This window comes from Nanorana parkeri, unplaced genomic scaffold, assembly GCF_000935625.1.
Source record: "Nanorana parkeri isolate BGI_ZX_2015 unplaced genomic scaffold, ASM93562v1 scaffold280, whole genome shotgun sequence".
NCBI lineage: Eukaryota > Metazoa > Chordata > Amphibia > Anura > Dicroglossidae > Nanorana > Nanorana parkeri.
Window position 1 is genome coordinate 1,432,372 of NW_017306548.1, and position 15,987 is coordinate 1,448,358.

Sequence of the window (15,987 nt, forward strand, 5' to 3'; positions counted from 1 at the left end):
GCACACCAAAGTAAAATCTTCAACGAGTGGTCATTTTATTGATGTGCACACATCTCGTCACAAAGCAACGCTTCGGGGCCACTTAGGGTCCATTCATCAGGTATGACACTGTGTCCCTGTCCCCCAGCTGTTCTCCTGCCATCCACCCTGTCACACAGGCTGCCGATGGAGACTACAAGCGGCCATTTCAACACACATTCTTCAAGTATGTTCCACTGTTGTCACCATCAGAAACCCCACCCTATGGAATGCCATAGCTGAAGTGCATGTAGACAGGAAGTGGCTGTAAAGAGACTGCAAACGATCAGTAGCACTGAGATGCAACAAAGGATGAGCAAAAGGGCATTTGTTTATGAAAGAATGTGCTAAGGTAAACTAAATGTTATGCAGTTAGGGGTCGTTCACGCCATAGCACTGCGCTAAACACACGGGTTTGCGTTGCCATTCAAAAAGCACCTAGTGCACGGTAACGCACACTAGGTGTGATAGCATGCGCTGAATGCATGGATGTCATGCATTTAGCACAACACTATGGTGTGAACTGGCCCTTAGAGTTTACATCTACTCTACACTCTGAAATTCCAATTCCAATTTGATATCTTCTATCGATCAGTAAAGTTGCCCAAAGCAATCATCTATAGTCATAGGCCAGGGACCCCCAGAGCCATTCTGTCCAATCCTGGGATCAGCAGGAATTTTTAGTAGCCAGCTCCATTAACAACAAATAGAGGAAACATCAAAAGTTAGGTGAGCATTGGCGACCTGGCTCCTGGGATCTGTCCAGCCCTGTCGTAGGCACCATTGAAGTAGCGCACATGAACATGGAGATGATAGATGGAATTCTTGATCGGAATCTGGGAACTTGATAATTTAACTGACGCATGTGTGGGTATTGTCAGGGGTTGTGAATCTGAATCACATGACGGTTTCTTTATAAACAGACCCCCTTCTCCGGACATCCATTGATTACTGACTGATCAACATTTCTCATCGACTGCATGTCTAAAAAAAGGTAATTTGATGCAACACAAGCAGTATTTCTGTCTCCAGCAACCATTGTTTTCAGTGTAAAACGCGTATTGGAAAAAGTACGTCAAATATGTAGGTAATTGTCCCGGAATTGATCGATCGGCTTCAAAATGAGTGGAATTTTCCAGCACACCTGACAGCTTTCTCTTCTTCAATTCCGTCTGACAAAAGTGGTCATATAGGAAGAGCAATAGATAATGGTTACGTTTGATCAGAATATCGAATTGATTGTTTTATATATGCGGTCAGCATTAATGAGGGTTGTGAAAGATCAGCATCGTCGCACGCTGCTGATTGCCTGACTTTTTCTACTTTTAACCCCTTCGTGACTGACGACGTACAGTGTACGTCGCCAGCATCGGGGCTGTTTAAACAGACTCCCGGTGACTTTTGCCGCCGGGACTCTGTTTAAACTTGTAGAGCCGACTGTCGGCTTTACAACAGAAGCGATCCTGGCGACTTACCTGTGTCCAGATCGCTTCTGCGTCCCGAAGAACAAAAAATGAAAAAAAAGGCCTCAGTCATGAAGGGGTTAAAGGTGCTGGGGGCCTCCGTAACCACCCAAATGGTACAGACACAGAAAAGCTCACAAATGGGTTCAATGGCACCGACAAGGCAGTTTCCAAACAAGAGGACTCTCTTGTTGGGCAACCAGAACTAACTATGGGGTTAAGGCTTTTCCCCATAGTTCTCCTTAGGGTAACGGGAGGACACAAACTAGCGTCCTCCCGTCACCCTAGGCTCAGTATACCGCGAGCTGTAGCTCAGTATACCGTCACAGTATACCGCGAGCTGCTGCTCGCGTTATACTGAGACGCTGCAACTGAAGCGGATCCAGACAATTGTGCCGGGATCCGCCCAGCTGCATGACTGACAGCTGGCTCTGCCTATCTAGAGGAAGAGCCAGCTGTACCTGCCCCCCTCCCCCGTCCGTTCCGCCAGTCAGCACTGGCGGATCGGAGCGGGGAATCCATCCCCTCCCCTGTTACGGCAGAGAGCCGTGCAAGGATCGAGAGGGTGGGAGACGCCGCGGTGTGTAGTGTCCGTGACAGGATCGAGAGGTGAGCGAACGCCGGTATGTGTTCGCTCACCTCCCGATCTACTGAGCCGACCTGTGACAATCTCATTGTCACAGGTCGGCTAGAACTATGAGGTGAGTGAAAAGCACTCACCTCATGGTTCTCCTTTAACTGTCACAGTTCCTGCGAACAAAAAACTGCCAACGTGTTTCAGAGGCAACCACACCCTTCATCAGGGCTTAGAATGGGACAAGGATTTTAATACTCTCAAATGGATCTCTATATCATTTGATTAAAAGATCTCCTTTTCATTGGAATTGGCAACAGTAGATGCTACCCTTTAAAGTACCAAAGCGTACATAGTGAAAGCTTTGATACCTTAAATGGGCTTTCCACTTTCATCCAGGACATGGTATAGTCCTTCACATGAGGATCCGCACCTGTATGTGTGTGAATGTCTCAAAGGTAAGCATGGGTCTGTCCAAATATTTCCAAGCCAGGTGGATCTAAATGTGTCCCTGTCTTTTTATTTCAAAGTTGATTGGTGTTTTTGTAATTGGTGTTTGTCGTGCTAAATCACCCTCAGGTACTCCGCATCTGACAAATCCCAAAGAGCCATGTCGCCATTGCTGGCTCCCAACTCTTGAGGTTTCCTCTACCTGTTGTCACATGTAAAACATCTTACTGGCTCCTGGATTGGACAGACTGGCTCCTGAATTCCATATTCATTTGTCCACCCCTGACCTAAATGGAGATATTTCCCCACCTGATTTCTTGCCTTAGAACTGCATATAAGAGTCTCCATGTTGTAAATGAATTCAAAGCCCTAAAGCAGTGGAAGGCCACAGGCCTGACTCCCGGAGGCAGATGCATGATGGGATATGGAGTTTCACCACAGCTGGAGGGTTGGAGTTTGCCTACACTTGCCCTACAGGAAAAGTGAGACTAATAAAACTGGAAGGACCTGGAATGATCTGTGATTGCAGCATTCAGCCAGGCTTCGAATGACGCAATCTTTTTGCTTCCACTCCCTTTTTTATTCATTTCATTAGCACGTTTATTTTGCAAATCCTCAGGGAATAATACTAAGATATTATAATTTCATTAGATGCAGGCTGCAATTATTTATATTACTTGGATGGAGAGCAGTTAGCAGCCACAACCATCACAGAGGAAAGCATGATAAAAACGGCCTGCTGGGAAATGGCGTTCCGGCCCCGTCTGCATCCAATGGAGCTGAGCGGTCAATTTGAAGGAGATCTCTACCGAAATGTATATTTTAATCATTGCACTCAGACTCAGGCAAAGGAAGCCAGAGCAGACATGGCCACCTCTAGCCGGTATCCGAAGTCTAAAGCCTGAAGCAAATGGCATATTGGTGGCCTTTTAATGGAAAGCTGTATGGAGGAAGTATGGAGGCGGCCATCAATGTCTGTCATGCCGATTACCTACCCCAGGAGTAGGGAACCTCGGCCCTCCAGCTGTTAAGGAACTACATGTCCCATGAGGCATTGCAAGGCTCTGAGAGCTCCAGGCATGACTCCCAGAGGCTGAGGCATGCTGGCATTTGTAGTTTCATCAACTGACCTACTGTAGCCAAAACTAAAGAAAAAGATTCACTTTAGGCAGCCATTTCCTCTTAAACAGATAGAGCTGACTAGACAATCCCCACGGGCTCTACAAAACAATCCCTCAGCGGGCCAGCCCGAACAAGGAAATGCATTTCATTCATATTATCGAGCGGCCCCATAAACAAAATGGCTCTTGGCCTTGATTCACTCGGGACAGCACAATGTAATGAATGCGGATGGTAAAAACTGCTGAAGCTGCATTACACCAAACCTGAGGGCCTCGCGCTCAATGTTCATTGGAACAGGCCGGTACGGTTCCTGTCAGAAGAGCTGCGGTAACTGTAAAGAAAGGGCGAGCCCGTCCCCTCCCGCACAAAGAGCAGCCATTAAATATTCATGGGGTTGTATGACTGCTTGTACAGATTGCTCACATTCTAACTGCTGCTTTGAAGATAAACAATGCAGGAAGTTTTCATCCGTTGTCTCTGTATTTATGTGTCTGACACAACAAGTACACAACTGCGGGCTGTGCAGCATTGTGTACCAACCGCAACACAGTCATGAGCGCTACTTCATCATTTATTCATGGAAAACAGACACCGGGGGCATCATGTCCGCTCTAAAGACGCCATGGCGTGGTGGGACACGTTGGCTCACTGTGGCCTGGAAGAAGAGGCGGCCTTTAGTCCGTTGCTTTCATACGGGCCGCATGTGCGACAAAAAACAATGGAGGATCGTAGAGAGAATTTTGTTTTGACTGAGGAAGGGACTTTGTTGTTCCGAAACGTCGCCTTTGATGATGTGACACCTTAGAAGTCAATAAATATGGACTTTTCCACATGCTGGAGTGCCTGTGACTTTTGTTTGCATTTTGGTCTTGTTTTAAAAGAGATCTAAGGCGGCAACCTTGGCACTCCAGCTGTTGTGGAACTACAAGTCCCATGAGGCATTGCAAGACTCCTGAAAGCCACAGGCATGACTCCCAGAGGCAGAACCATAATGGGATTTGTAGTTCCACCACAGCTGGAGTGTCGAGGTTGCCTACCCCTGGACTAAAGGGTTCATTTACAAAAATTGTGCCCGGTTTACATGGCACTAGTGCCCCTAGATGGTGCTGACCAGTATAGGAATTCAGCTCCATCATGGGGCGCTGGTGACGTGCAAACCAGGTGGAGCTTTTATAAGTGAACCCCAAAGACAGCAGTAAAACACTTTTAAGCAGAGTCTGTTTTCATTGGTGTCTGTGTCCTTGTTGGGGAGATTCCCCCTCACTTGTTATACAGGTAATAGGGTAACACTGGGACAGGAAGTAAGGGGAATCCCCCTGATGAGGACACAGAGCAAGAAAAATCCAAAATGAGAGGAAAAGACGGCACTATATCACTATTTATTTATTACATATATTTATGTAGCACCGACAATTTACTCAGCACTTTACATACTGTACATTCACATCAGTTTCTTCCTTCAAGGAGTTTACAATCTAAGGTCCCCATCTCACATGCATACATACGAGGCCAATTTAGACAGGAGCTAATTAACCTACCAGCATGTCTTTGGCGTGTGGGAAGAAATCCACACAAGCACAGGGAAAACATGCAAACCCCATGCAGATAGTCACTAAGCTAACAATCACTTGTAGGTATCAAGGTGACACCAGCACAGGAAGTGAGGGTAATCTCCCCAATGCGGACACGTACACCAACAAAAAACTGGCACATAAGACACATAAGGCCCTATATCAAGAAAACGTACATTATTGGTAAGGTACATATTTAATTTAAAATCATTTTATATAAACCAATTTCCTTTTATGTTGCCTATGATAAGGGGAACCCCAACTCACCTCCTTCTATTGACAGGCAGTATATGGCGCATTATGACCGGGTACTGGGTATTTGTGATTTGCTTCAGCTTGCTGAAGTATTATTGACGCATGCGGAATGCCGCGTTTGGGTATTAAACTAATATAGGAAGCAGGATGTCACCAGCGCACCAGAGAATAGTGTCCAAGCAAAAGTCTCTTGTTGACGCATATTGTCACAAGAATGGCAACAATGCGGGCCTACGCAGGCTCAGTATGGGATTAAACCAGACACAGAACTGATCTTAAATGCCCATGTATGCTAACAACGCTATGCATGAGAAACAAAAATATTCAGGGCATTTAAAAGATAAGCTAACCCTTGACCTCGGGGAGGTCTCAGAGGGTCAGACAAATTCCAGCAAAACAAATCTCCACAAAGGGTGACGGATCTGCCATCCTAATTCTTATGAATTCAAATGGATGACCACGAGGGAGCGGCATCAATAATAATGAGCTGGCTCTACAAGTGCAAAATTCCTGTGCCCATCCTTGACTTTCTATGATATATGGGCACACAGTTAAAGACTGAAATGCAATTAATAAGGTTTAAAATGACCTTTACTGGGCTTAACCAGCTCTCCACTGGACCCGAGAAAAAAAAAAATATTGTTTATTGGTCAGCCGGAGAGAAGAATTTTTACATACTACAGATAAGCGAGTTAACATTTAACTAGAACCTTGGCACAGCAGAGCAGGTTTTCAGGCGGCTATAGGTGGGAGGCGAGCTCGGGCGCACTGGGTTTATCAGTATATAAAAATACAAGGTTGAAGTCCGCAGGCTGGGCCAAACTTTCACTCAAGGCCCATCCTTTGAAAATGTAAGATGAGGCTTTGCAGCCATCGAGGGCCGCACAATCTGGTTGCTGGGATGCAGCTTTGTAAAAGCGTTTACGTAAATAGCGAAGCTGCTGCACGCGTGTTGACAGAAGGGTTAGTATCTGGGAAAGTGGAAAACATGAGTAGCCACCTTGAGGGCTGAATTTAAAAAACATGAGACCAGGTATAGGTAGCATTCTCTAGCGTGCCAGGTTTAGACCACAACATGGCTGCTTGCATATTCTGCCCCTTACATAACGCAAAAGGGAGAGCGTTGTTTTAGGCGGCCTGAAATCTGGTATCATGGCCCCTCATTGTTACCTATGACACTACCGCCCGTTCACACCTATGCATTGCAGTAACACACTGTACAGTGCATGCATTTCTGCAATTGCATGGCAATGCATGTACCGCAGTGGGTTGCTATTCATCTTGAATGGCAGCCCAGCGCACATACGTTGTAACGAACCACAGCGCACAGATGTGAATGATATGTGCGTTGCGATAAGAAAAGTGTGGCATGCAGCATCTTTGGTGTGTTGAGGCACATTCAATATAAATGAGACTCTTAACATAGCGCGCGTAAAACTGCAACGGGCCCTAAGGAAGAAGCGCAGCTTCCCGCGTCACGGTCAATAGTACGACCCAGCCCTGACCAGTCCACTTTCCCTCAGTTGTTGCCTGGTAAAATTAGGGACCAACAAGTTATTTGTATACTGCAATAAAGCATGGCTATTTCCAAACCAGGTGGATCAAAATGTGTCTCCATCTTTTCATTTCAGAATTTGTTTGGTATTTTAGTAATTAGTGTTTGCAGAGCTAAACCACCCTCAGGTACACCACATCTACCAGGCACCTAAATCAGGGCTGGACAAATCCCAGGAGCCAGGTCACCAATGCTCCTTAAAAAAATGACAGCTGGCGCCGAACTTTTGGGGATTTCTCTAGTTGTTGTAAATGGAGGTGGCTACTAAAAAAAAAACATGGTGGCTCCTGGATTCCATATGAATTTGTCCACCTCTGGTTATAGAGACCTGGAAAAGACACGCCGTTAGTGGTGTTTAAGGACAGCTTTTTGAAGCTCTGCTCCAGACTCCTAGCCGCGCGCTCCTGCCTTCAGAAATGAATGTTAGAGGTGCCTGGCTTTGAACATTGCCTGCTTACGCAGCAATTATTTCAATAGCCTGGGAGTGTCCCTTTTAAGCCTTTCATGTGGGGCACCTTGATTGCCGGTAGATCTGTTGCCAATGGGCTGGGCCAGGACCAAGTTTCCTCCCTGTGCCTTGGGCATCATTCCTTTCTGCTTTGTCACATACATATCATCTGTTTATACCTGACACAACAAACAGGTGTATAAAATATATTTTACAGCATAGCAGACCCCTAGGCAACCACAGCCTGTTGATGAACTACAGCCCTCAACTTTCTGCGGTCAACGCATCTCCATTAAGTCTGTAGTAGATAGCAACAAAGGATGAAGATGGATTCTGGATTAAAATGTACACTCATGGTGTGGACTTTGGGAACTATTTTCCCAGTGGCGTTCTCCTAAAACTGGAGGAGGGGGCTCTAGGGGCTGGTGCCAATAAAGTATAGAGAGCTGCAGAAGAGTGCGGCATCATTGTTGGACCCAACTGTATTCTATAGTCTTATTAATTGGACATAATGCACTATATTCCCCTCAAACAAAGAGACTCTGATGCTAATAAATAAATAAATAAAAACAGTCTGTAAAAGAAGAGTAATAATATTCTCTTGAAGAGCTACACTGGCTGAAGAAACTTCAGCATCCGACACTTCCGGGTGTGTCAGATGCATGTGTCCCCCAATGTGTGCTGTGGTTGCAACTAATATTAAAAAGTCACCTGCACTCCATAGAGCATACAGACCTTCACGGCAGTTTGGTGTTTGAAGTGACAACACGGATGGCGCCGTGTCAGATGCAGTGCATAACAGAAGTCACCGGCGCTCGATGATATGTGCGAGAAGTATAAGCACTTTTATTGAATTGTCACATGTGTCATACATCCAACGTTTTGGGGTCATGCAGGGTCCCTTCCTCAGGGCAACATAGTGACTTATACTTCTCGCACATATCATTGAGCACTGGTGACTTCTATTATGGACTGTGGTTGCAACCGACGCGGCTACATCACAGCAGGGGCACCAGTAGTGACATAGGAGCTGCCAGGTAAACTGCAGCAATGTAGTAGACAGTGCAGACATCAGAAGTGTCTGATTTGGAAGATTCTTCAGCCATCCTAGCTCTTTTTTTAGACAAAGTCACTTTAAGAACGTAATGTGCTTAAAGGCTAAGTCCACCTTTCTAAACATGTTTCCATATTCTGGGTGTAACATGATACATGGTCACATCACAATCCTCCCGCCCCCCAACTTACCTGAATCTTCTTCCTGGAGGCTTGAGTTCAGTTTTGAATTTGGAGCGGCTGTGCCTGACTCTGCACACACAGCCGCGGCATCCATCCAGACAGGATCTGTGAATGGAGAAACTACAGCTTTCATCAGCCAACATGGCAGAGAGACTTGTAGTTCTCATTGGAATATGAGTGTGATGGCGTCACCACACTTGTAGCCCATTCATTCTTCCTACCTCGGCACAGACATGGTGGGGAGGAAGAGTCTGCAGGAGCCAGAGCATCGCACCCATGATCCACTAATACTAGTTGCAATGCTTTGCTGACTCCAATACAAAAAAAAATAATGCTAATATTTTCCTTTATGAAGAAGTGCGCATGTATTATTATTTTTTTTTTTTAAATGGTGGATTTTCCCTTTAAGCTCGCCATACACTGGTAGATTTTCGTACGAACGCTCATATGAAAAATCTCGTCAGAGCATTCGATGAACATTGATGAATGGCATTCGAGCTGTCATTTGATTTTAACATTCGATTTTGGAATTAATTATAATTATTTTTAGGGATGCACCGATACAGGGTAATGCTCCCGATACTTATCTGGTATCAGGAAGCCGGGCAGCGAGTCATTGCACGTGCCAGGCTTTCTGATTGCCCGGGAAGCCGGCTCCATGCTCCCTCGTCCCCTGGGAGCATGGAGCTGGCTTCCCGGACAATCAGGAAGCCGGGGAACGGGTAATAACTCACCTTCCGGCTTCCAGACAGGGGGGGTGACGGGGGAGCATGGAGCCGGCTTCCTGGCCAATCAGGAAGCCGGGCAGTGTGTAATGACTCACTGCCTAGCTTACTGATTGGTCGAGAAGCTGGCCAATTGGGAAGCCGGGCGGTGAGTCATTACCTGCCCCCCAGCTTCCTGATTGGCCAGAAAGCAGACTTCATGCTGGGAGCATGGGGACGGCTTCCCTGCTAATCAGTAAGCCAGGTGGTGAGTCATTACATGCCGCCCGGCTCCCTTAATGGGACTTCCGGTATTGGTATTCGGTATCAGCAAGTACAGAAAAAAAAAATATCGGTACCCGTTCTCGATACTGAAAAACCGATATCTGTGCATCCCTAATTATTATTATTCAGGATTTGTATAGCGTCAACAGTTTACACAACGCTTTACAATATAAGGAGGATATTAGAGTTAAAATACAAATCAACACAAGATGGTAAGGAGGAATGGAGTTTCCTGAAAGAAAACCACATTCACTGTTAGAACCGGCTCCTTCCATTTTTCCCGTCACTGCGGTCGAAAACGATTGTCGATTTGACCCCGTTAATCAGAAAATGGAATGAAAACAGATTTTTTTTCAAACCAAATTCTGCTGGTGTGTGGCCGGCTTAACTAACAAACCAAATTGTACCCGGCAGAGAATTGGCACTGTTGGCTGTCGATATCCCTGACATTTACAAAGTGTCTTCTTTAACCACAATCTTGACTCTTGTAAAAGCCCACCAGATGTGGATACAAGTGAGGGCATGTCACGTTCCAGGCAATTTGCACCGGTCTGTGTTATAACGTTCAGGAATTTGAGGAGCAGACGAAGCCCTCGGGAGTCTGTGTAACAAATAAACGTGCTAATTGTCTCCAGTAAACACAAGCACATCTCGCTGGGCACCCTATGGAGAGCATATGATTTGGATGTTTGTGCAGCAATTCATGAAAAGACAGATGTACTATTAGACTGACCAACCTGGCAGACCTATACACCCATTGCAACTTGTCTCCCCAAATCTAATGTCTGCAGGCAAACAATTCTCACATATGGAAGGGCTTCTGCACCTTACACTTATATTGTACCTTGGCCTGCCCCTTGCAAGTCTCATATTCACCTGTCCCCCGATCCGGTGTGATATTGCCCCCAAACCCAAAGAGCAGGCTGAGCCAACTGCAATCATGCGTTGTAGACTGGAATGGAGAGTGCATGGTGCATGTGTTGCTCTGAAATTTTTGAGAAGCCAAAAAATATCAAATTGCTTCTGTAAAAAAGTACCTCCTGTTTCTTAGTTTACATCTGCAACATGAAATCATCTACGGCGTTGCCGCCTCTGATGAGATTTGGAGATGTCACTACTGCGCTATTCACTGTTCTCCTTGCCGGAGAGGAAGCTGTACCTGAGGGCCTGCAGTGCAAGGATCTCCCTGTTTCTGGTTCATTCATACTGTGGATCTGTGTTTTCTCCGCACCTACTGCTGCTTTTGATCACGACCCCATCAGATGGGCAGCTCTGACATGTAGAAACAAAGCCCTGCTTCTACCAAGATGGCCACCTCCAAGAGTCACAGTGCAAAGCAGGGCATGGCAAGTCAGTAATGGGCAGCACAGTGGCATAGTGGTTAGCACTTCTGCTTTGTAATACTGAGGGTCCATGGTTCGAATCACTATCTACAATGAGTTTGCATGCCCTCCCTGTGCTTGTGTGGGTTTCATCTGGAGTACTACAGTTTTCTCCCACATGCCAATGACAGGCTGGTAGGTTAATTGGCTCCTTTCTAAATTGGCTCTCACATTGGCCCTTAGATTGTAAGCTCCTTGAGGGCAGGGACTGTGCAAAGCGCTGCGTAAATTGCCGGCACTATATAAATGCCTCTCTGGTCTGTAGGGCAAAGGGTGATGTTTTTATTCACATCAGCCAATCAGATTCACTGCCTGGTGAAAATGAGCAGGTCCAATAGCAGCATTTTACCAGTAAAGAGGACCTGTACTGTAGAAACTGAGGCTAAAAAAACACAAGCAGAGGGCAAAGCAGAGTCCTTTGCCCCCTGCTTGGTTTTTTGGCCACAGCGTCTCCGGTACAGGTCCCATTTACTGGTAAAATGCTGCTAAGGACTCTGCTTTGCCCTCTGCATGCCTTTTTTTGACCACAGCTTCTACAGTACAGGCCCTCTTTACCGGTAAAATGCTACTAAGTGGACCTGTACTGTAGAAGCTGTGGCCACAAAAAAGCAAGCAGAGGGCAAAGCAGAGTCCTTTGCCCTCTGCTTGCCTTTTTTTTAACCACAGCTTCTACAGTACAGGTCCTCTTTACCGGTAAAATGCTGCTATTGGACCTGCTCCTTTGCCCTCTGCTTGCCTTTTTTGGCCACAGCTTCTACAGTACAGGTCCTCTTTACTGGTAAAATGCTGCTATTGGACTTGCTTATTTTCACCAAGCAGTGAATCCCATTGGCTGATGTGAATAAGAACATTCCCCTTTGCCCTATAGACCAGAGAGGAGCCCCATCCACTGCACAGGCCATAAAAAGGCAGCTTTCTCCTTCCGGTAACTGGAAATATTGCACACAGGTTGCCGGGGAAAGGTGGTGATCCTATATTTACACAGTGAAATGTAGGTGTGAGGTATTTGAATTATTACTCACATCTTTTATCCAAGCTTGTTTGGTCTTATCTAAAGAGAACACGCCAGTGACGGCACCATCAGCAACATGAACCACACGCAACAACTTAAAAGCTTGTTAACATATTTTTTTCCCTGATATTGCCCATATGCCCCGGGCGGATATATACTGTAGGTTTACAGGTTTACAGATTTTAATTACCGCCAATAAATGTGGCTTTAGGCTCCTTTCCCCACACTTCCCAACCACTCCTCTGTTTGGATGAAAAAGCCTCCATTGGACAAGCTCAATAGCTCAAGCTGAAATTTACACAAAATGAAACGAATTGGAGCAACCCCTCCTTGTCACTGTCTCCCCGTACAACCCCATTTGGGCTCCTGCACCCTATATTGAATTGTATTTCCTCTTTCGCTGTCAAATTTGTAAAAACCCCATTATATATTTGTTATGTATTTCAATTCACACAGCATACAAAAAAAAACATTTAAAACACCTTTCTAGCTGTTTCTTTGGGGCAGGCTGTTGAGCAGAATGCCTAATGTGAACGTGGAGGGGAACAAAGTGGGGGCAGACCCCTCAGAACCCAAGCCCTGAAATATTGAACCCTTTGTTAGGACAGTGTTTAAATCTACTGTAGTTTACAACTGACAATGAGACCTTGAGATCTGCCAGCACAGTACAGGCTTTTTTTTCATTTACAGTTACCTTTGATGTATAAAAAAACATAAACTTTAAAAAAAAAATGCAAATAAAAGTGACCTTCATTTATATATGAATCTGTGACTGAATCTCAGGGATGTTTCCATTGGGTGGCCATTTAGAGACACATGTCCATTGAAAAATGTGTTCGATGAGGGTAATTAGAAAGCTTAATGGAGGAAAAGCATCTTATCTCCGCTCTCCAAGTGCCAGCGCTATCTGAATTTTGTAATCAAAGTGAGAGATCAGACACACAGGACTGATATCTCCACCAAACAGGCCTGTACTCATCCGCCCCCGGGCTGTGACACTTGGCCTGGACTACGACCAAAGACTTATTATCAGTAGAGTCTCCCAAAGACTTGTCTAGTTTTAGAATGTGTCTGATACAATCTGAATGTTGATATGATATGCAACAGGAGCTATTCCATTTACAAACACAGCAGCAAATGCTCCATGTTATATTGACTACACATTAGCAGTATGCATCCACCACAGAGGTGAGTTCAGGAGAATGCTGATGTCCCAAAGAGGCCAAATAGATCCTGTCACAAAATCACAAACTTCTGAAACTAGCAGAGGACTGAAACGACACCTTAGGGCACGTTCACACATGTGCTGGGCTACTACGGTTGCCACCTGTCCGGGATTCACCCGGACAGTCCGGGTTTTGAATATTGTGTCCGGGTTTCATGGCAGCTGAGACCTGGACACACGATGTCAGGCAGACAGGGGCAGCCAAAATAAAGGTTAGGGCTACTGGCCCCCCACTGAAAATAGTCTTGACTGTGCTATTTACATATGAATGGGTGGTGCTATTTACATATGAATAAGCCGCGACTCATTCTCCCCCCAAAACTTCCATGCGTCGCTAGAGTGTTCGGGTTTCGCTGAAAGAAAAGGTGGCAACCTTATGGGCTACGCCGGGCAACCTTGCTCAAAGCATAAACAAGGCGACCTGCCTGGTGTCCCATGGTGTTAGGTCTTAAAAAAAGTAGGACATGCAGCACTCCGGTGAACAGAAATGAATAAAATGACACTTTGTGACAGTTCAATAAATACAATTAAAAAAACAGTAAACTGTGTGCTGCAATGTAATTAGCGCATTGCACCTCTTCCTTCACAGCGCCCACCAGGGGACCCGCGGAAGTGCACGTTGCTGGTGTGAACTGGCCCTAAGTGATTCAATCTCAACAAAAAAGTGTACACCATAAGCTTCACACGGGGGACACTAAGTCCTAATCAGTGCTAATTCATCAAGCCACACTAAAACTGCCTTAAAGTGAATGCAAATATATAATATTAGTGTATGTCATTTTAGCATGCCTTAAGTACTAGTTAGCACCCTATAAGTGCAATTGCAGCTTATTCTTCATATTATCAGGTGCTTCTTGTCCACCCCATATTTATCTATCTATCTATCTATCTATCTATCTATCTATCTATCTATCTATCTACTATCTATTGATCCATTTATGTATCTCTCTGCCTACCTATCTCTTTCACAAATTTTTATTATTATTTTCATAGAACATACAAAGACATGTGTAACATAGAACCATATAATATTATAACATCCGTCTAACGAAACAAGAGGGACTGTTCCCCATTCATTTTTGTGTTCAACATACTATGCAAATATACAATCAAATAACCTCTGCCTACCTATCTATTATATATATCTCTCTCTCTCCATCTCTCTCTCCCTGCCTATCTATCTATCTATCTATCTATCTATCTATCTATCTATCTATCTATCTATCTATCTATCTATCATATCTCTCTCTCTCTCTCTACCTATCTATCATATCTCTCTCTCCCCCTACCTATCTATCCTCTCTCTCTCTCTCTCTCTCTCTCTCTCTCTCTCTCGCTCTCTCTCTCTCTCTCTCTCAGTTTTAGTGCATGGTATGGACTTTTTCTATAATTCCCAAACAACCATGGAAGGAGAATGTGACACAACTGGTTTTCTACTATTTTTCCAGCGCGGCCCATGAACACACCTCTGACTGCGGCAGGCCTGTGATAACACGTCGTTGTATGCCACAAGTCACGAGGAAACAAAAGCCCTATCAAAATAAAAGGTGTGGAAGGACGGGCAGGCGTTGTGCTACCTCATACCTCTCAGAATGGGACATTCACTATACAGCCGTATCCTGTCTTCCCAGCTGCTGTAACACTGGAAGGTCCAGCCTGGTCTGTAGATCTATGCTGGACCTTATAGTTCCCATCAGCCGGAGAACCATGATGTCGGCACATATTATACACATGCTGATGAACAATCTATCAGATCCTGTCGCATTAGAATGGCCGCTCCACGCAGAAAATAAAACAGGAGCCATTGCTTCCATTCCATTTCCCATGTGCTGCCATTGATTCCTAATTGATACAAGTCTTTGATACGATTCGTCTATTGAACGATCGGTGTGTGTGGCTGTTATGTGCATTCTTAAAGCCAATAAGAACTGATCAGGGGCGTAACTAGAAATCACAGGGCCCCATAGCAAAATTTTGTATGGTGCCCCGTGGTTTCTAGTTATACCCCTAGCAGAGCCCACTCGAGATCCCACCTGAGGGTGACGCTGCAGAGCCCACCATAGACTCTCTAGGGTGGGCTCGGCAGGGTCACCCTCAGGTGGGCTGGTCGCACGCCTTACCTATCCGCCTCCTCTTCGTCCACGGTCGCTGATGGGCTCCGCCTCCTCCATCGCCGGGCCCGCCTCCTTCTTCATCACCGGCCCCGCCTCCTCCTCCACTGCCGGGTCCAGCCTCCTCCACTGGCTCTCATTGACTCTGCGGAGAGGAACGCGCTGATGCACAGATTACTGTCAGTGATCTGAACAGCGTCCTGTTCGTCTTCAGCCGCCAGTGAAAGCCTCCAGCAGAGGATCCCATAGCGATGGCGATGGGTCGCTATGGTGATTGTTACGCCACTGCTAGTATCGATATGGGTGCATCCCTAGCCATGATGGCTGAATGGATCGGCGATGGAGCAGGGGAAATGTGAGTATGTACTGCTGGTGGTACCACCATTAGACCCCGTTCACACTGAACGGTTTATCGCGCGATTTCCGCTACGGAATCGAGCATATTTCCGCGCAATATCGCTCTATGTAGCTCGTCCAATGCATTTCAATGGAGCTGTTCACATCTCACAGCTCAATGTCGCCTGTAGCTCGTCGCTCAAGCTTGTCGCTTGTACATGAACCTTTTTTCGGCGGATG

General features: G+C 45.8%; 1 long non-coding RNA gene across 1 annotated transcript in view; it reads right to left on the minus strand.

The window, feature by feature from the left end:
- Nucleotides 1-431: 431 nt before the first annotated feature.
- Nucleotides 432-15,987, minus strand: part of LOC108787725 — a 26,899-nt gene continuing 11,343 nt past the window's right edge. The window contains exons 3-4 of the long non-coding RNA XR_001941287.1: nucleotides 6,967-6,971; nucleotides 432-456 (exon numbers count right to left, since the gene is read on the minus strand). This is a non-coding gene — a long non-coding RNA (uncharacterized LOC108787725). The remainder of the gene's footprint in view (nucleotides 457-6,966; nucleotides 6,972-15,987) is intronic.